Source organism: Aegilops tauschii, chromosome 6, assembly GCF_002575655.3.
Source record: "Aegilops tauschii subsp. strangulata cultivar AL8/78 chromosome 6, Aet v6.0, whole genome shotgun sequence".
Classification (NCBI taxonomy): domain Eukaryota; kingdom Viridiplantae; phylum Streptophyta; class Magnoliopsida; order Poales; family Poaceae; genus Aegilops; species Aegilops tauschii.
The window spans coordinates 101258060-101280518 of record NC_053040.3 but is presented as its reverse complement, the minus strand read 5'-3'; positions in this window follow the sequence as shown (position 1 = coordinate 101280518).

Genomic DNA, 22459 nt, shown 5'->3' with positions numbered 1-22459 from the left:
CTTGCTCTCACTTTTTACATTTTTTTATTTTTGAGATGAAAGAATGCAACTGGCGTTTCTGGTAGCAGGATGTGGCATCGAGAAGGATATATTGTATTTAGACAAATCTAAAATAAGCTTTTTGAGATGAAAATAATATTATCATACAATTTCACAATGCATGGTGCATGCAGGGCAATGCAACACACATGCACGCATGCATGCCAGCGCGCGCGACCTGTCGTGCATGCAGGACACTGTGGCATGGCTCGCATGTGCATCCAAAGCAGCGTTACTTGGCGGCCACGTATGACACACGGGCCGCCAACACGTGCGCATTTTGCATGGAGAAATATGGCAGTGCATGTATGAACGCAGGACTGGTTGCAAGCTCATGCACGGACTAGATCCATGATTGCTGTGCACCCTAGTCAGCAGCGATCGACATTCGAAACGTCCGTAAACCGGATGGTCAAATTTGGCCATGATGCATGCACACGTACGCGCAGACGTTTCTCAAACTAATCACGTACTTGTACAGTAGCCGAGCCAGGATAATTAATTATTGTACTTGACTGTTTGTCCTTGTTAGTAATCTGGAACTTGGTAGCACGCAGCGACGGTCATTTCGTCCTGCTGAAAACTGAAAGCATATCTGAAGCAGTCAAGATCTATTGATATGTCACTTTAGTAATCAGGACGTACGTGTCACAATCATCGTCCGATATCATTTGCTTGGTCGTGGCGTCGATCGTTTGCGACTTAATAATCAACTACCTTCTCTCTCTCTCTCTCTCTCTCTCTCTCTCTCTCTTGCGGTTGATAATCAACTACCTTCTCGTAAGAGCGCTCTCTAGTAACCCCTGCGTGCTCTCTCGCACGTGTGGAAAGTACCAGTGGCTGGGTACGTGGCCCATGCGTAGCTAGTCAGCTGCTATGTCAAAGCCCATACGTCTTCTTCTGCAAGGTACACGGCTCGATCATGTCATCCCTGGACTCGATCTGTACTTGAGAAGGGGCAAAACGCAAACGAACAAGTCCAACTATTTATAAGTTGATGACTTGACTTGTCGTACGTACGGCCTATAGCTAAACTAAAATGTTGTGATTTTCTCGGGGCCATGAGAAAATGCTTTTGTAGCAGAAACCACCTGCTAGTTATACTCACACACTCATGACAATTTATTTCCACATGTTTATGCCACTGATGATCCCATATTTTGTATTAGGTTCACTCGGCTCAATTAGACTACCAGTATGATAACAAAGTCCCCGTTCTTTGAGACGTTTTACAATACATCAAATCATTTTTAGCCGTCTAATTTTATGATTCAACGGTCCAGATGCAGCAATATTACACCAGAAATTGGGTAGTATTTTCAGGCGTGAGGGGCATTTTGGGTATTCCAAATCCAGCTGCCTCCGTCTCGACTGGATCCAAGCCGGATGAAAGGAAGGAGCGTGAACAACACCGGCAGCCGCATTGGGAGCCTGAGAAAAATATATGTGGCGGCGTGAAGGAGGACGCATGACGGCATGAGCGGATGAGCGGCCGGTGCCGATGTACGTCCACCACGTCCTGCTCCCCTACGGTGTTGTGGCGCGAGTACGCATGCATTCCGTACATATTCCGTACCAATATGATAAGCACTCAGCAGGACCTGCTCCATCATGTAGCTAGTTATTTAATCATATCATCCTACGATTGTTTGAATTCATAGTTGTAATTCAGCCTTGGATCTCTGTACGCATGCATTCCGTGTTGAATCATACTCACCCCGTCCCAAAATTCTTGTCTTAAATTAGTCTAGATACGGATGTATCTAATACTAAAACATGACTTGATACATCCGTATTTAGACAAATTTAAGACAAAAATTTGGGACCGAGGGAGTAGATGGGCTTTAGGCCCATATGAACAATGATTCCTGGTTAATCTTGAGGCCCATGTATGATATGGCAGGTGGTGGGAAGTTTAATCCCACCTTGCTAGTTGAGGAAAGTCGAGACCCCTTTATAAGAGCTGCTCTACCACTTGTCATTGGGAGCTTGGGAAGAGGAGTGATATACGCACGCTCGTCCTCCTCCGCCGAGCTTATTTTTGCCGCTCAGTAACAAATTAATTAATCAGGGATTAATTAACGAGTCGCTAACAGGTGGTTCCTACCCGACGGCCTATATAAGAAGGCTCTGCCCAGTGGAGTGACCTAGTTTGGTTCACTCACTCCCTCTCGCGTAACCTAGCCGTCATCTACTGTTCCTCACTCTGCGCTGTCTCCGGCGACCCCATCCCGGCGACCGCGTGCATGGTTGGTCGGGAGAGCAGGTGCCTCCGGAACCCTGTCGTTCGAGATCCTGCCCGGGAGAACGGCAATAAGGTTTTTCGGGAGTGTCTCGACGCGACTGCTCCCGATCCGTCCCTAGCTCCATCCGTCTCTGCTTCCACTCCTTCCCCTGCATCGACACCATGGCCGACGCCGCCGCCGCCAAGAAGGCCACAGAAGACGCCGAGGTTGCTGCTGCCGCCGCCGTGTTGGCCTGGCCAACCGGAGGGTATGATCTGTTCATCCCTCGTTTACTCGTACTTGTGCTAGCCGTATATGTGCTGCTCATAGATGGTTCGCTTCTATGTTCTGTACGTACTAGTATGCTTAGGTATCGGTATGAGATGCATACCGTATTTGCCATGCTTACTGTTTACTCGTGGATTAGTCTAATCGGAAAAGTGCTAATATTTCCAACAATCCAAAAACCTTATTTTAGGCACTTTTCGATTCAAGGCTTTGCCGCAACTCTGAAACCGGAAAAGTTTACCGGGACACATTTTAAGCATTGACAGACTAGGACCACCTTGTGGCTCACAGCGATGAACGTGTTCTGGGTTGGTGGTGTGCCCCCCACAGAAACGATTGCTCCTGAACAGGAGAAGGCATTTAGGGAGGCAACCATAATATTTGTGGGAGCAGTTCTGAGTGTGATTGGAGACAAGTTGGTTGACGCATATATTCATATGCGGGTTTCCAAAAACTTGTGGGATGCGCTCGAAGTCAAATTCGGCGCAACCGATGCTGGCAGTGAGCTGTATGCCATGGAGCAGTTCCATGATTATAGGATGGTTGATAACCGTCCTGTATTGGACCAGGCTCATGAGATACAATGCATTGCTAAGGAGCTGGAGCTCCTGAAGTGTGAGTTACCTGACAAGTTTGTCGCGGGTTGCATTATTGCAAAACTCCCTCCTAGTTGGAGGAACTTTGCTACTTCTCTCAAGCACTTGAGACGTGAATTCTCTGTCGAGGATGTCATCGGCCATCTCAGTGTTGAGCAGAACTCGAGAGCAAAGGACTCACACGTGAAAGGGGCATAGGGTTCTTCTAGCGCCAATGTGGTGCAGAAGAATTTCCACAAGTTCAAGGGAAAGAACTCTGTCCAGCAGAATACTACCTTTAAGAAGAAAGGTAAGAAGAAAGACAAAAAGAGAGATGACTGCTTTACTTGTGGTTCAGAGGAACATTGGGAAAACAAGTGCCCAAACAAGTACAAGAAGCCAGCACATGACTCCAAGTCTGTGAATGTCACTCTGAGCAACAATGATGCGGCATCTGGGTATGGTAATCTATTTACCATACTTTCAGTTGTCAGTCCATCGATTGGTGGGTTGACACTGGGGCCAATATTCATGTGTGCGCTGATGTGTCTTTGTTTTCTTCTTACCAGGTCGCACGATATTGTTCCGTCCTGATGGGGAATGGCTCACATGCTTCTGTTCATGGTGTTGGCACGGTAGATCTGAAGTTTAATTACTTCGGGAAAGATCGTGCAACTAAAGAACGTGCAGCATGCCTGTAACGTCCGGATAGTTAGGCTACAGTAAAACTCTCCTGATGATGCCATGTCATCTCTGTTACTGTTGCTAATCAAGTGTTAGTTCAAAACATTGCAAATTCAAAAAATGAATTAGTGGCAAACACCCAAAGTTTTCAAAAGTCAAAACAAAAATGTTCGGTGGGTGCCAAATATTGCATAGGTAATTATGGTGAAGTAAATACATTTTTAGAAAATGCCTAAGTATTTTAAAGTGAAATAAAACAGAAAAGAAAAAAAAAGAAAAGAAAAGAAAAGGAACCCCCCTCACTTGACCAGGCGGCCCAGCTCACAGGCCAGACCGGCCCAGCTGGCCAACCCCGGCCCGCCTCCCCCTGCCCCCTCCTTTCCCTGTTCCCCCGACCTGGGTCGGAACAGGGGCACGCTCCCGCCCGACCACCTTGCCGGCACCGACGCCGGGGAGGATAAGGCCGCCACGCCCCCGCCTCCTCGATCCCGCCTCCCACTCGCCCCCACTCTCGCCTTGGTTCCTGCGCCTCTTCCACTCCCCTCCAGATCCACCTCTGCCGCGCCTCACCGAGCGCCGCCGTCGCCATGGCTGCGCCATAGCCGCGGCCACCGGCCACCCGGCGCCTCGCCAGCACATCCACGAGACGCGCCGTCGTCCTCTACCTCGTCTACGCCTCGCCATCGAGCTCGAGGAGCACCGCACGGTCGGGATCGAGCTCGTCCCCATCTTGTCTGTCGCCGGTGACCGCCGTCGTCTCCGGCCACCTCTACGCTCCTAAGCTGTCGCAGGCTTTTCGTAGCCGCTCGGTGAGCTCCACCCCTTCCTCTCCCCGTCCTAGCTCCGTTTACGCGCCGCAGCAAGCTGTGCGCGACGCGACGCCATTGTCGCGCCCGGGCTCCGCTGTCGAGCTCGTAGCCATCACGGGAGGGCTCGTCCCGGTCCGCCGAGCTCACCAACGCGTTCGTGGCTTCGAGTAGTCGCCGTAGGAGTAGCGCGCCGCCCGTTTTGGCCTCCGTTTCATCGCGCGCGAGTTCGCCGTGCTTAGGGTCTCCGCCGTCCCTGTCGCCGGCGGCGGCTCCGGCCATCGCAGCTCGCGTGGTCACCCGCATTGGATGCGGCGTTGCTCACTCGTTCGAACGCAACAACGCACGAGCCAAATGGCCCCCTGTACGTGGATTCCGGCGAGGTCCCGAGCGCCTCCGCCGTATTTCGGTCGCCGGTGTTCAGCCGCCGGCCACCACCGACGTGGCACACCTGGGGCCACCCCTGCGTCACTGCCAGCGGGCCCCGCGGGCTCCGTTGACTGGGTTGATCCAGTCAATGTGCTGACTGGGCAGCCCAGTGCCACTGACTGGTGGGCCTCGCCCCTAACACTAATTAAATTACTTAATCTAATTAAATTTAAATTGATTACTCACTGACAGTGGGCCCATGTTATCTAATTAGTTAGATTAATTGAAATTAAACTCTGTTAAGGCCACTGTCTATGACAGGTGGGACCCATTGGTCAGTTTGACTAGTCAAACGGGTCAGCTGACTGCTGACGTCATGCTGATGCATTGCTGACGCATTAATAGATTTCTGTTAATAAAAATAATTCTAGAAAATGTTTAATCTTTGAAAATTCGTAGAAAATAAACCGTAGCTCGGATGAAAATGTTTTCTATATGAAAGTTGCTCAGAAAAATCCAATGAATCCGAATACGCGGTCCGTTCATCTGTCACATGCCCTTAGCATGCTGAACATGGAACATTCCCCCTCCGGTCATCTGTCTGACACAGGTCCGGAACCGGGAACACCTTCCCGGTTGATTTCCCCCCTACGCCGGTATCACCTAGTACCGCGTTTGGGCACACCTAGCCTCACGCTTTGTCATGCCATGCATCGTTATGCATTTGTTTGCATTGTATTCATTGTTTCTTCCCCCTCTTCTCTCCGGTAGACTACGAGACCGACGCCGCTGCTAGTGCCCCGATCGACTACGTTGTTGACGACCCCTCCTTGCCAGAGCAACCAGGCAAGCCCCCCCTTGATCACCAGATATCGCCTATTCTTCTCTATACTGCTTGCATTAGAGTAGTGTAGCATGTTACTGCTTTCCGTTAATCCTATCCTGATGCATAGCCTGTCCTTGCTACTACTGTTGTTACCTTTACCTACAATCCTACATGCTTAGTATAGGATGCTAGTTTTCCATCAGTGGCCCTACATTCTTGTCCGTCTGCTGTGCTATACTATCGGGCCGTGATCACTTGGGCGGTGATCACGGGTATATACTTATATACTCTATACATGATACCTGTGGTGACTAAAGTCGGGTCGGCTCGTAGGAGTACCCGCGAGTGGATCTTGTGGCGGAGCGACAGGGCAGGTTGAGACCACCTAGGCGAGAGGTGGGCCTGGCCCTGGACGGCGTCCGCGGTTACTTCAAAATAACACGCTTAACGAGTTCTTGGTATTTGATCTGAGTCTGGCCATTTGGTCTATACGCACTAACCAACTACGCGGGAACAGTTATGGGCACTCGACGTCGTGGTATCAGCCGAAGCCTTCGTGACGTTAGCGACTGAGCGGCGCGCGCCGGATTGGACTGGAACGCCTACTAGGCTAGGTCTGCTTCTGGCCGCGTACGCAACATGCAGGTGTGCAATGGGCGATGGGCCCAGACCCCTGCGCCATAGGATTTAGACCGGCGTGCTGACCTCTCTGTTGTGCCTAGGTGGGGCTGCGACGTGTTGATCTTCCGAGGCCGGGCATGACTAGAAAAGTGTGTCCGGCCAAATGGGATCGAGCGTGTTGGGTTATGTGGTGCACCCCTGCAGGGAAGTTTATCTATTCGAATAGCCGTGTCCCTCGGTAAAAGGACGACCCGGAGTTGTACCTTGACCTTATGACAACTAGAACCGGATACTTAATAAAATACACCCTTCCAAGTGCCAGATACAACCCGGTGACCGCTCTCTAACAGGGCGACGAGGAGGGGATCGCCGGGTAGGATTATGCTATGCGATGCTACTTGGAGGACTTCAATCTACTCTCTTCTACATGCTGCAAGATGGAGGCTGCCAGAAGCGTAGTCTTCGACAGGATTAGCTATCCCCCTCTTATTCTGGCATTCTGCAGTTCAGTCCACCGATATGGCCCTTTACACATATACCCATGCATATGTAGTGTAGCTCCTTGCTTGCGAGTACTTTGGATGAGTACTCACGGTTGCTTTTCTCCCTCTTTTTCCCCTTTCCTTTCTACCTGGTTGTCGCAACCAGATGCTGGAGTCCAGGAGCCAGACACCACCGTCGACGATGACTCCTACTACACTGGAGGTGCCTACTACTACGTGCAGCCCGCTGACAACGACCAGGAGTAGTTAGGAGGATCCCAGGCAGGAGGCCTGCGCCTCTTTCGATCCGTATCCCAGTTTGTGCTAGCCTTCTTAAGGCAAACTTGTTTAACTTATGTCTGTACTCAGATATTGTTGCTTCCGCTGACTCGTCTATGATCGAGCACTTGTATTCGAGCCCTCGAGGCCCCTGGCTTGTATTATGATGCTTGTATGACTTATTTATGTTTTAGAGTTGTGTTGTGATATCTTCCCGTGAGTCCCTGATCTTGATCGTACACGTTTGCGTGCATGATTAGTGTACGATTGAATCGGGGGCATCACAAGTTGGTATCAGAGCCGACTGCCTGTAGGAATCCCCCTTTCCACACTCCTTGGCCGAAGTCGAGTCTAGACATTACAAAACTTTTACTAACATGGCTGTGTGTCTTACGGGCCCACGTCACCATTGGGTGGTACTAGGATCTTTTACTCCTCGACCTTTACTCTGGGACTCTGAACTCTCTTCTACTCGGGTTAAACGAATTTACTAACTCTAACACTAGGATCCCGTGACCGCATTCACCCCAAAGTTGGATAAGCCATAGTTATTTCTTAGAATAGTATTTTGAACAATTCCCACACTGTCATTTGACTCCTTTGAAACATCTTTGCTTTCAGATGGAACCCACGAGGCAGGTCGTGCGCCACACGACGGCCATTGGTGCCTCGGGATCACCTGCTATGCTAGCTGAGATGATGACCTATCTGGGTTATCGCTGGCACCCTGAGTACACCGTCTACGAGGAGTACCAGGACTTTAACCAGGAGCAGTATCGTGCCATCGTCCACCTCTACTCTCGGGAGTATGACTCCACTACTGTGCTGCACACCGCTCATGGTGTTGGAGTGACCATCGATATGGTTGTCCACGATGCTGCTTATGCTGCTCTGACACGTCTTCGTGGAGAGTATCGGGAGTTGGACACCTCCCCTTTCAGGCACATTGTTATCGCATCTGATGTTGGTGCGGAGGGATACTATACTGCTGCCTACTCCAATGTCACCCGAGAGCCCTTCTACCATCAGAACCTGGTTCTGCATGCTGATGGGCTGGATCGAGCTAACCGAGCGCTTCGCCACGAGTTGTACACCACCCGTCAGCACCTTTACCGTGCTCTGAGGCTGTTGCACCCCTTTGTCCGATCTAGAGAGCTGCCCTGTTCTGCGATCTACCCAGCCAGGACTGTGATGCCCCAAGGTGTCGGCTGGCCAGATGTGGGAGGCTACTCTCCCGCACTTAGTCCTCTTCTGCCACCTGAGCGTCAGGTTCTGCACCAGAGTATTCGTGGACCCCAGGTTGCTGACGTGGAGTTCCCGATGCGGCACTACTAGCTTTCAGGCTACACCTACCTCCACAGTACCTCTTGGGACTGATGTAGGCTTGCTTGTTGGTGTTAGATGCATTCGCCGCGAGCCTGTGTGCCGCCTATGGTGTTTTAGTCTATGTACTGAACTCTGTGTACTGAACTCTATGCACGACCCCTTTTGTAAGTTATGCCGACTACTATGTAGTAGCTATCGTGCTCCTTTCATTATGCATGTTTCATCATGAATGATTCTTGTCTTTGCAAATTTCTCAATGCTGAACTACCCATGTTATATATTAGCAGGATGGTTAGACCAGGTGGTCGTGGTAGTGGTGGCAATGCCCCACCACCACCTGAGTACATGGCTGGTATGATCCAACAGTTCGAACTGAACCGCCAATTCATGAAAAATATGATGGCTCAGTTTCCTCGCCCCAATATGGACCAGCAACCAACCCCAGTAACTCTGCAGGATTTCATGCGCCTCAACCCAACTGTGTACCGCAGCTCAACTCAGCCTCTGGATGCTGATGACTGGCTCCGTGACATCACCTATGAGATGGAGTCTGCCGATGTAGCCCCTGCCAGCTATGTCACCTTTGCTTCCTTCTTCCTAAAGGGACCCGCAGCTCAATGGTGGGACAGCCACAGGCGTACTCTGCCAGCTGGAACAATCATCACCTGGCCAGACTTCCAAACTGCTTTCCGTGCCCGCTTCATTCCTCAGGGAGTCATGGACCGGAAGAAGCGTGAGTTCCGCAACCTCACCCAAGGCAACAAGACTGTTGAAGCTTATCAGCGGGAGTTTCTGGACTTGTCTCGCTATGCTAAAGAGGACATTGCAACTGATGCCCGTAGACAGGAGAAGTTCCGTGACGGCCTTCAAGCTGACATCAAGCTCGCACTTCTAGTGCATGACTTTGCTGATTTCACCACCTTGGTGAACAAGGCCATCAATGTCGAAATTGGTCTGCAGGAATACCAGAGCTCTCACAGGCGCAACCGTGACACGGGCTCATCTTCGGGCCCGCCCTCGCAGAAGCGTAAGATATGGATTCCCAACAGCATGTACCAGCCAACTGCACCTGCCCCAAGGCAGACCTATGCTGCACCTCGTCTGCCTACTCCTCCAACTAGGCAGCCAAGGCTTCCAGCACCACCACCCCGAGCTCCTGCTCCCACTCCCAATAATGGTTTGTGCTTCAGGTGTGGTCAACCAGGACACTGTGCTAGAGAATGCAACCAGAACCAGAATCAACTGGCCCTTCTAGCAACTGGCCATGGAAGCAACCAGCTCCGCAGCAACAATGCCAAGTCTTATGGTCGTGCTCATGCCAACCACGTTGATCTGAACGAAGCTCAAGACCAGCCTGCTACTGTGATGGGTACGCTCCTCGTAAATTCAGTACCAGCATCCGTTTTATTTGATACAGGTGCATCGCATTGTGACAGCCTGGTTTTTGCCCTTACTTATTTGCTTGAAATTTCATTTGAAAGTTTTTGAAACTTGGAGTTTCTGAATCTTTTCATTTGGACTTAAACACTTGGGCATCCTTGGCTTTCACCCAAGTGTTCACTTCTCTCCCAAACCATCACTTCACTTCTGATCCACCACAAAATAACCTTTGGAATATTTTTCTTAAATGAAAAATATTCATTTATTCTCAAAAACCCTAAGCCAGATCTCTTTGCTTCAAGGCAACCCTAATTTTTATGGCTCAGAAAATTCTAAGATAATTCAAAAATATTCTAGGGACCCTAGGGCACCTCCCTGAGCAAAAATATTTCATCACTTTTTGGAATATTTTTGCTACAGAAAATCTTTTCTGTTCTGGACAGAAATGGGGGTTTCTACAGCAACTACCATTTTACTTGCTCCATTTGACCTGAACTTTCTTGTGCGTCTTTACCTTAGTAACTTATAACTAGCCTCCAAAGCACAGCCCCAAACTCCCAGCCATTTGACCACAGTAACATCACAAAGTTACTGACCAGAAACTTACCTCGCTTGTAAAATCTCCTCTACTGCACCTGGATCCAAACCAAACCGTGGTAAACTTCAAAACTACCACGAACAACATGCCAGACATGATTTTTGAACGAAGGCTGGCCTGAGGAGAGAGTTCGCGTGGTGACCACGCGTGTCCACGATGCCAGGCACGCGCTCTGGGTGACGCCGAGCGCTCTGTTCGAGCGTGCTCGCTTCCCCTGCCTGCCCAACCATGCCAAACCCCGCCACCATCATCGTCTCGACGTCCTTAACTCCTCCCTGGCACTCGCCGATGCCGGAGCTCGCTGCAGCGAGCACGGGCAAGGTCCGGCCAGCCCAACAGTGCGGAGCGCACTGTGCTCGTCGCCATCCCCTTGATCCTGTGCTCGTCTCCGCTTGCCCATAGTGGTCGCGTGACCTCCATCGCCTTCTCCCCCTCTCACTGACGCCGCTCATCGCCGGGCGCCGTGGACAGGTGTCCACCGGCGGAGCCCGAAGCACCCTCGCCGCTCGCCTATAAATAGAGCCACCCCCAGCCTCCTCGAGCACCATCCAGCACTCACACACACCCCACGATCGAGTAGGAAGCCGTAGCCCGCCCGGGCAGGCCTCGGGCCGCCATCCCCGAGCTCGAGCTCGCCGGCAATCCCCTCTGGTCGCCGCGGTAGCTCCAGCCCCTCCCAGGCCTGGGCGACCCCTCCAAGGCCTCCGCCTCTCTTCGGTGAGGCCATCTCGCCCACTTGGAGCCTCTGGAGTGACCTCTGCTCGCCGTCTTCCTCAACTCCGGCGACCTCCATGTTCTGCCTCCGCTTGCGAGCTAGTTTCCGACGCCGTCCGACCACCCCTAGCCACTCTACGGGTACGGGCAGGTGCGCCATCGTCCCCTCTCTCAATCCCTCCCTCTCGTTTGGGCCAAGGAGCCCTCGTCGCCGGCGAGAGCTCCGGCGAAGCCGCGGCCCTCTCTGTTTCTCTCTCCCTCTTCCCCCACCTGACTAGCGGGGCCCGCTAGTCAGCCACTCAGTACACGCGCGAAGTGGTACGAGTGGTGGCGCCCCTGGGCTTTACGCCTTCGACGTCACCCCCCAGCTGTTTCTTTTTATTCAAATTCATTTATATTCCAGAGAGCTTCAAACAATTTTAACTTTTTAACCATAAGTCCAAATGAGATGATTCTTTTTGCATTGTGTTCTTTGAAAGGAAATCTAACAGCTCACCAAAGATGAGATTTTTCCTAGCTGTTTAGAATTTCTGGTGAATTTCAGAAGTGTTCTTGATATTCTCTTTTTGTGTTTAAAATTATTTTGAGAAGGTGAGGCTTGTCTTGAGGATCACCAGGAGGCTTGTGAGCCTCATCTGCACTAAGGCAAGCCACAACAACATTTTTATGATGCCATTTCAATATTTGTGATTTTCTCACTTAAATGAAATGATTAACCCATGCATTTAAATAATTAATGAATTATTTGTATTCTGTTAAGTATTGGTCAGTTGTTATGCTTGATTTACAGAATAGTTGAAACTAGTTTAAGTGGGTAAAGCAAGTTAAAATTTATTTGAGGTGATGTTAGAAATAATTTTGTTATGCATGTTAGTAATTATTTAAAGCTTTGTGTTTGCATTCTTAAATTGATAAAAATTTGTTAGAAAATATTCTGTTAAATACTTGTTTAATCATATTACTTGTCTTACAGAATGTTTGAACCCAACTTAGTGATAAAGAAATTAAGAGTTGTTGATAATGATATCTTTTGGTCAAGCATATGAAAAATTTATCGGAGTTACTTTCTTGCGTAGGAAATTAATAAAACTTGTTGCAAAATATTTTGGTTAAGTTGTGAGTCATTTTGAGCAAGTAGAGTAATATGAGTTGTTGACGTTTATGCTAGGTGTGCATATGGATGACGTCGGTCATTTTTAGCAATATGTGATGCATGTGTTGTTTTGCATTTCATGGCATGCTATGACACCGGTCATTTTTAGTTAAAAGTTAATCCTGAATATAACTCAACTTGAATATACCGTTGACTGGGTCATGGTGCCGCTGAATCGAGTTTCTTTCCAGTGCAACCACATTTGCCTTGTGGGAAGGCCTTGATTCGGTCCATTGACACGGCCTCTGGTCGGTGCCTCCATCTAGGGAAGATTATGTCGTGTTTTCCCTGGCCCGGTAAGCACACATAATCTTGTGTGCTCGTTGATGAGATTATGGTACCGAGTCCCCGAGTGGGAGTGTTTTGACCACGATGGTGGTCGGGGTGTCTTTGGTAGACACGGGGCCACCCAGGACCAGCCCGTTGGGGATTTGGGTCGGAGTGGCCGGGAGAGTGGTGTTGCAATGGAGGGGTTTTGTCGGAATGCCGTTGGTCCACCCGAATGGGAATGCGAGGCCATGGGTTCCGTGGTGTGGGTACAGTGTGCTACCTCTGCAGAGTGTATAATCTATCGATAGCCGAGTCCACGGTCACGGACACCTCGTACTAGGTCCCACCATGAGTCAACGTTTAATAAAAATTGCACACTAAGCTATGAACTTTGCATTGTCAATGGATGGCAGAAAGGCCATCGAGGTATTTGGGACCAAATGATGGTCATGGTTGTGATCGCCGTAAGGATCACGAGTTGTTCTTGAGAAATACCACTATGGTGGTGTGTTTGTGGTCCAGAGATGATCACAGTTGGTAAGCTGTCCTGATGGACGTTCGGGCTTGATCACAGGATGTTGACATATAATGTTGCATTATTAATCATTGGTTAAATATCATGATATTGTTTGTCATTATGATTATGCTTGTTGTGAGCTTGCAAGTACATTCAATGTACTGACCTGGCGTGTCATGCCAGATTTCAGGAAAGTCTCGTTGGAAAGGAGCGCTGTTCGAGTCTAGATCGTGTCCACATCAGTGTCCCTGTGATATGGAGCTTCCGCTACGACGTTATTCCGCTGCCACGTAGTTGTTCGAGTCGAGGCCCCTTTATGTTCACTAAATAATGTACATATTGTTCCGCCGCACCGAGTGTGCCGCTTGGCCTCGACCACTGTTGTAATATGAACTCTGTTCCGCTAGCATCAATAAAGCGGTTGTTTTCTGTACCAATATGTTGTGTGTTGCCAGAAGACATGATCTCTGGGCTGGCAATGCAGGGTAAACTAGTCGCTCTGAGCCGGGGTGCCACAGCGGTTGGTATCAGAGCCGCGCTGACTGTAGGACACACTAGACTACGACGTGTTAATTGGACGCTAGACACGAGTAAATGTGAGTGTCGGTAGCAGTTATAGCTGGTTGTTGCATTGTAGTCATTTGATTATTATTTTTATGCTAACCTGTTAATGGTTGTGAGTGTAGATGGCTCCAGTGCCGGATCTGTGCCAGTTGCAGTTGATGCTGTACACGTCACCGCACCTTCTCCGCAACGTGTGGCGTTGGCTGTACCCTCACGGAGATGAACCAGTCTACCGTGTGTACCAGGAGCGTCTAGCAGACTCAGTGTATGAGTATCACGCAGTGGTTACTCTGCGCACCAGTTTCGATTCCGGCTCTTACACTCGCACTTCTCGGAGCGGTTACGCCTCCACCGCTTCTCAGGCTGTCCAGTTTGCCGCATTTGAGGTCCTTGTCGAGCTTCGTTATACCGAGGTTCAAATGCAGCATCAGCCAGGATTCTATTACTATCCATCTCTGCACGACAACGGTCGTGTCCGTTTTCCTCTCGTTAACCCAGAGTCTGATAGTGTTGCTAGCCATCTTGCTCGCTATATCACTGCTAGCTATCTGATGATCCACGAGCTGGCTCGAGAGCTGACTCATGCCCGTACTGCTTTAGCCGCTACCTTGGTCACTACTAGATCCACCACTACTCCATCCTCACTGGGATTTACCCTTATGTCCCAGTTAGCTCTAGCTCCCCTATTTCGCCGGTTACTCCCCTGAGTAGCACAGGCGTTCCGGCCGTGAACCCTCTCAGTACTCCTGCCGAGTGGGTCTCACTTCTTGCTACTCCTGCAGCCCCGATGCTTCATCCTACCCCTGCCCCTGAGGGAGAGCCCTCGAGGCAGCGTCGTCGTGTTACCTTTAACCCGGAAGTTTCCGTTAACCACGTCAGTTCGGGATCTGAGACCGCTTCAGGGGAGGACACCGCAGCACCAGCAGAGCAGTAGTGTCTTTGAGTATTCGCAGTCGTCTAGATGGTGTACGGATGTAGTTGTACGAGTCATGATGCTTCATGTATGAGAGTAGTGGAACCAGTCAGGTTGTTAAATTTTCATGTATGAGTCTATGTATAATTATGATGGGACTTTAATCGCCGTATTCTCTTCGCTCTTTTGTCTTTTTCGAGAATTGTTGCTGGCTTTTCCCCAATTTTATTCTTGGATGTCTCCCATCTCGATTTCGTTGCCTTGGGAAAAATACTCAATAGGATGACGCGGGGAGGCGGCAGTAGCAACGTTCGTGAGGGAACTCCTGTTCGTCGTTCCGCACGACAGGCAGGATATTCTCCCGAGCCGTACGTTCAGCCACCACCTCCTCCGCCTGATCCTCCCTCCACCGAGCAAGTTCTGCGTATGTTTGAAGAAAAAAGGAACAATGATCTGATTGAAATATTGAGATGTGTGCAAGCTATAGTTGGACAAAATGGAAATCAGAATGGTCATCACTCAAAGCTGTCAGATTTTCAGAGGACCAATCCACCCAATTTCAGTCAGGTTGTTGACCCATTGGATGTAGACGATTGGTTGCACACCATGGAGAAAAAGCTTGAGATCGCCCGTACTGAAGGAAATGATAAATTCCCATTTGCAACCCATTACCTTGAAGGCGCAGCTGCCATATGGTGGGAAAATACAAAAGCCGTGTGGCCGATTGATGAGGAAGTCACCTGGGAAAAATTCAAGGATAAGTTCCACAAATATCACATCCCTACTGGAGTTATGAAGGCCAAGCAGCGTGAATTTCTCGCGCTTGTCCAAGGAAATCAATCTGTGGCTGAGTATCTGCAAAAATTCAATCATCTGGCCCGTTACTCTCTGTATGACGTAGCCACCGAAGAAAGGAAGATGGACAGATTTCTTGGAGATTTAAATCCGCAACTTCGGTGTGCTCTCAGTATGTTTGATTTCACGGATTTCCAAACTCTGGTAGACAAGGCATTCATTGCTGAACAGGAACACAAGCTTATATCAGATAATAGGCCTGTTAACGACAACAAGCGCAAGTTTGAGCATAAGAAGGATGGGCAACCTATGCAAAAGGCTCGTACCTGGCAGCAGACTCAGGTGGAATGCCGGCCTAATTGGCAGCAGAATGTTAACAAGACCACCACTCAAGTCAAGAATGTTGTGGCCAATCCAATGCATGAGGAGCGGCAGCGCAATAATTCTTGTTTCACTTGCGGGCAGCCCGGACATTATGCCAAACAGTGCCCCAAGAACCACAAGGTGAATGCGCTGAGCAGGCCACAAGTCAACTTTATGGAGTCAGGGCCAACCCAGCAAAACTTCACTAGGCACGTGAATCATATCTCCGCCGATGAATCCCAAGAGAAGCCAGAAGTCGTCATTGGTATGTTTTCTGTTAATGACATACCTGCAGTAATTTTATTTGACTCTGGGGCTTCCCATTCTTTTATTTCTCGGAGTTTTGCCGCCCAAAACAATTTTCCTTGTACAATTTTGGGCAAAAATATGCTGGTACAAACCCCGGGATCTATAATCAAGAGCAATCTAGTCTGCCGTGATCTGGAGATCAATATCAATGGGGTCCACTTTCCAACATCTCTGATAATCATTGAGTCTGAATAGTTGGATATTATATTGGGAATGAATTGGCTGACCAAATATCAAGTTTGTATAAACTGCGCAACCCCAGAAGTCAATTTAACCAGTCTGAATGGGAAGCTCACCAAATTCTATGCTCGCAAGCATATACCCAAGCCAGAACTAGTGTGCACTGCTGTGGTCGAATTGGAATTTATTCCTGTGGTCAGTGAGTACCCTGATGTGTTTCTAGAAGAACTGCCAGGCATGCCACTAGATCGGGAACTGGAATTTGCCATAGATCTTTTGCCCGGAACTGCACCATTATACAAGAAGTATTACCGGATGCCCTCATCAGAATTAGTGGAACTAAAGAAACATCTTGACGAATTACTCCGGAAAAGGTTATATTCATCCCAGCTCTTCACCGTGGGGGTCACCTGCAATCTTCGTGGGTAAAAAGGATGGCAATCTTTGTATGTGCATAGATTATCGCCAGCTGAATGAGGTCACCATAAAAAATAAATACCCACTGCCAAGGATTGATGATCTGTTCGATCAACTCAGTGGGGCTAAAGTATTCTCAAAAATCGATTTATGGACCGGGTATCATCAGCTCAAGATTAAAAGGGAAGATATTCCTAAGACCGCATTCACTACACGATACGGTGTTTACGAATATACTGTGATGTCCTTTGGTCTCACCAATGCCCCTGCCTTCTTCATGCATATGATGAACAAGGTGTTCATGGACTTCCTCGACAAATTTGTGGTAGTCTTTATCGACGACATCCTCATTTACTCCAAGAGTGAAGAAGAGCATAAGGATCACCTCCGGGCAGTGCTACAACCGCTCCGCAACCATCAGCTATACGCCAAGTTCAGTAAGTGCGAATTTTAGCTCAAGCAAGTTGGGTTTCTCGGGCATGTACTATCCGCCGAAGGCATAGCCGTGGACCCGAGCAAAGTAAACGATGTGCTCGATTGGGTACCGCCCACGATTGTAACATAGATCCGGAGTTTCCTTGGATTAGCTGGATACTATCGTCGTTTCATTGAAGGGTTTTCCAAAATTGCTAAACCTATGACGGAACTGCTCAAAAAGTATACAAAGTTTGAGTGGACCAAGGACTGTGAGAAGAGTTTTTATGAGCTAAAGACGCGTCTGACAACCGCACCCGTATTGACTCTTCCAGACATTTATCGCAGCTTTGATGTGTACTGCGATGCCTCCAGACAAGGTATTGGTTGTGTATTGATGCAAGACGGCAAGGTAGTAGCCTATGCATCACGACAACTACGACCACATGCGGGAAATTATCCTACTCATGATTTGGAATTGGCTGCAGTGGTTCATGCATTAAAAATTTGGAGACACTATCTCATTGGAAAAAGGTGCCAAATTTTTACCGACCACAAAAGCCTCAAGTACATCTTCACTCAGCCAGATTTAAATCTCCGTCAGCGAAGATGGTTAGAGTTGGTCAAGGATTATGACCTTGGAATAAATTACCATCCAGGCAAGGCCTACGTCGTTGCCGATGCGCTCAGTCGAAAGCCCGTCAGCTTAAATGTCATGTTAAAATCATTGCCTACCGAACTTCAGGAGGAGATCGCTCAGCTCAACTTGGTCATCGTGGATGCTGGCCTCACTAATATTTTGGAAGTTACCCCCACACTTGAGATGGAAATCCGCAAGGCCCAGCCAGATGACGCCAAGCTACAAAAGCATGCAAGGCAGCCCCCAGATTTCTTCAAGGACAACTTCGGTACCCTCCGATTCCGTGGACGAATTTGTGTACCAAATCAACCGGACTTGAAGAGGAAAATCTTGTCAGAAGCACACGAATCCTCGTATTCCATTCATCCGGGAAGTATGAAAATGTATGAAGACCTTAAACAAATATTCTGGTGGAAAGGGATGAAGAAAGATATTGCCTATTTTGTAGCCTGTTGCGACATATGCAACAAGGTGAAAGCAGAGCATCAGAAGCCAGCCAGACTTCTCCAACCACTGCCAGTTTCACAATGGAAATGGGATGATGTTTGCATGGACTTCATCACCGGATTGCCTAGGACTCAGCGAGGCAAAGATGCAATCTGGGTTATAGTGGACACCCTAACCAAGGTTGCTCATTTCATCCCGGTCAGCACCAGATACAGAGCAAATGAACTGGCGCAACTGTATGTATCCAGAATCGTCAGTCTGCATGGGGTACCCCGGACTATCACTTCCGGCCGAGGTTCTTTGTTTACCTCCGCTTTCTGGTCCCGCCTCCATCAAGCCTTGGGGACAGCACTAAAATATAGTACTGCTTATCACCCCCAGACGGACGGTCAGACAGAGCGAGTAAATCAAATACTCGAAGATATGTTGCGAGCCTGTGTGCTAGCCAACGGGGCGAACTGGGAAGATTGCTTGCCATACGCCGAGTTCTCGTATAATTACAGTTTCCAAACCAGTCTAAAGATGTCACCCTATGAAGCTCTATATGGTCGTAAGTGCCGCACTCGTCTAAATTGGTCTCAAGCTGGAGATAGCCATATCTTCGGAACCGATCTCATGATGGAAGCTGAGAAACAAGTCAGGGAAATCAGAGACCGACTGCAATTGGCCAAATCCCGTCAGAAGAGTTATTATGATGCAAAGCACCGGCAGGTCAGTTTTGAACCCGGAGAACATGTGTACCTTTGAGTCACTCCTATTAAAGGAGTTAAGCGATTTCAGACTCGTGGAAAGCTGGCACCCAGATCATTGGTCCATTCTCAATTATGTCTCGAGTGGGTACGGTTGCATACCAACTGGAACTACCCCCAGAGTAGTCAGAAATACACAATCTGTTCCATGTTTCGCAATTGAGACGATGCATATCCCCGCCTGAGAAAAGGACTGCAATGGCTGAGATAGAATTGGCAAAGGATTTAACTTCTAAAGAAAGATCGTCCAAAATTTTGGATCAAGTGGAAAGGGTCACTCGCAGCAAACTCAGAAAAAATTTCAAGGTTCAGTGGGAGCATCACACCGAGTCAGAAGCAACTTGGGAGCAGGAAGAGTTCCTTAAGAGTCAGTATCCAGAGTGGTTTTCCCAAGCAACCGAATCTCGAGGACGAGATTCATTCTAAGTGGGGGAGGTTTGTGACAGCCTGGTTTTTGCCCTTTCTTATTTGCTTGAAATTTCATTTGAAAGTTTTTGAAACTTGGAGTTTCTGAATCTTTTCATTTGGACTTAAACACTTGGGCATCCTTGGCTTTCACCCAAGTGTTCACTTCTCTCCCAAACCATCACTTCACTTCTGATCCACCACAAAATAACCTTTGGAATATTTTTCTTAAATGAAAAATATTCATTTTCTCTCAAAAACCCTAAGCCAGATCTGTTTGCTTCAAGGCAACCCTAATTTTTATGGCTCAGAAAATTCTAAGATAATTCACAAATATTCTAGGGACACTAGGGCACCTCTGTGAGCAAAAATATTTCATCACTTTTTGGAATATTTTTGCTACAGAAAATCTTTTCTGTTCTGGACAGAAATGGTGGTTTCTACATCAACTACCATTTTACTTGCTCCATTTGACCTGAACTTTCTTGTGCATCTTTACCTTAGTAACTTATAACTAGACTCCAAAGCACAGCCCGAAACTCCCAGCCATTTGACCACAGTAACATCACAAAGTTACTGACCAGAAACTTACCTGGCTTGTAAAATCTCCTCTACTGCACCTGGATCCAAACCAAACCGTGGTAAACTTCAAAACTATCACGAACAACATGCCAGACATGATTTTTGGATGGAAGCTGGCGTGAGGAGAGAGTTCGCGCGGTGACCACGCGTGTCCACGATGCCAGGCATGCGTGTCGACGCGCTATGGGTGACGCCGAGCGCTCTGTTCGAGCGTGCTCGCTTCCCCCGCCTGCCCAACCATGCCAAACCCCGCCACCATCATCGTCTCGACATCCTTAACTCCTCCCTAGCACTCGCCAACGCCGGAGCTTGCCGCAGCGAGCACGGGCAAAAGGTCCGGCCAGCCCAACAGTGCGGAGCGCACTGTGCTCGTCGCCATCCCCTTGATCCTGTGCTCGTCTCCGCTCGCCCACAGTGGCCGCGTGACATCCGTCGCCTTCTCCCCCTCTCATTGACGCTGCTCGTCGCCGGGCGCCATGGACAGGTGTCCACCTGCGGAGCCTGAAGCACCCTTGCTGCTCGCCTATAAATAGAGCCACCCCCAGCCTCCTCGAGCACCATCCAACACTCACACACACCCCACGATCGAGTAGGAAGCCGTAGCCCACCCGGGCAGGCCTCAGGCCGCCATCCCCGAGCTCGAGCTCGCCGGCGATCCCCTCTGGTCGCCGCGGTAGCTCCAGCCCCTCCCAGGCCTGGGCGACCCCTCCAAGGCCTCCGCCTCTCTCCGGTGAGGCCATCTCGCCCACTTGGAGCCTCTGGAGTGACCTCTGCTCGCCGTCTTCCTCAACTCCGGCGACCTCCACGTTCTGCCTCCGCTTGCGAGCTAGTTTCCGACGCCGTCCGACCACCCCTAGCCACTCTACGGGTACGGGCAAGTGCGCCATCGTCCCCTCTCTCAATCCCTCCCTCTCGTTTGGGCCAAGGAGCCCTCGTCGCCGGCGAGAGCTCCGGCGAAGCCGCGGCCCTCTCTGTTTCTCTCTCCCTCTTCCCCCACCTGACTAGCGGGGCCCGCTAGTCAGCCACTCAGTACATGCGCGAAGCGGTACGAGTGGTGGCGCCCCTGGGCTTTACGCCTTCGACGTCACCCCCCAGCTGTTTCTTTTTATTCAAATTCATTTATATTCCAGAGAGCTTCAAACAATTTTAAATTTTTAACCATAAGTCCAAATGAGATGATTCTTTTTGCATTGTGTTCTTTGAAAGGAAATCTAACAGCTCACCAAAGATGAGATTTTTCCTAGCTGTTTAGAATTTCTGGTGAATTTCAGAAGTGTTCTTGATATTCTCTTTTTGTGTTTAAAATTATTTTGAGAAGGTGAGGCTTGTCTTGAGGATCACCAGGAGGCTTGTGAGCCTCATCTGCACTAAGGCAAGCCACAGCAACATTTTTATGATGCCATTTCAATATTTGTGATTTTCTCACTTAAATGAAATGATTAACCCATGCATTTAAATAATTATTGAATTATTTGTATTCTGTTAAGTATTGGTCAGTTGTTATGCTTGATTTACAGAATAGTTGAAACTAGTTTAAGTGGGTAAAGCAAGTTAAAATTTATTTGAGGTGATGTTAGAAATAATTTTGTTATGCATGTTAGTAATTATTTAAAGCTTTGTGTTTGCATTCTTAAATTGATAAAAATTTGTTAGAAAATATTCTGTTAAATACTTGTTTAATCATATTACTTGTCTTATAGAATGTTTGAACCCAACTTAGTGATAAAGAAATTAAGAGTTGTTGATAATGATATCTTTTGGTCAAGCATATGAAAAATTTATCGGAGTTACTTTCTTGCGTAGGAAATTAATAAAACTTGTTGCAAAATATTTTGGTTAAGTTGTGAGTCATTTTGAGCAAGTAGAGTAATATGAGTTGTTGACGTTTATGCTCTGTGTGCATATGGATGATGTCGGTCATTTTTATCAATATGTGATGCATGTGTTGTTTTGCATTTCATGGCATGCTCGTTGATGAGATTATGGTACCGAGTCCCCGAGTGGGAGTGTTTCTACCACGACGGTGGTCAGGGTGTCTTTGGTAGACACGGGGCCACCCAGGACCAGCCTGTTGGGGATTTGGGTCGGAGTGGCCGGGAGAGTGCTGTGGCAATGGAGGGGTTTTGTCGGAATGCCGTTGGTCCACCCGAATGGGAATGCGAGGCCATGGGTTCCATGGTGTGGGTACAGTGTGCTACCTCTGCAGAGTGTATAATCTATCGATAGCCGAGTCCACGGTCACGGACACCTCGTACTAGGTCCCACCATGAGTCAACGTTTAATAAAAATTGCACACTAAGCTATGAACTTTGCATTGTCAATGGATGGCAGAAAGGCCATCGAGGTATTTGGGACCAAATGATGGTCGTGGTTGTGATCGCCGTAAGGATCACGAGTTGTTCTTGAGAAAGACCACTATGGTGGTGTGTTTGTGGTCCAGAGATGATCACAGTTGGTAAGCTGTCCTGATGGACGTTCGGGCTTGATCACAGGATGTTGACATATAATGTTGCATTATTAATAATTGGT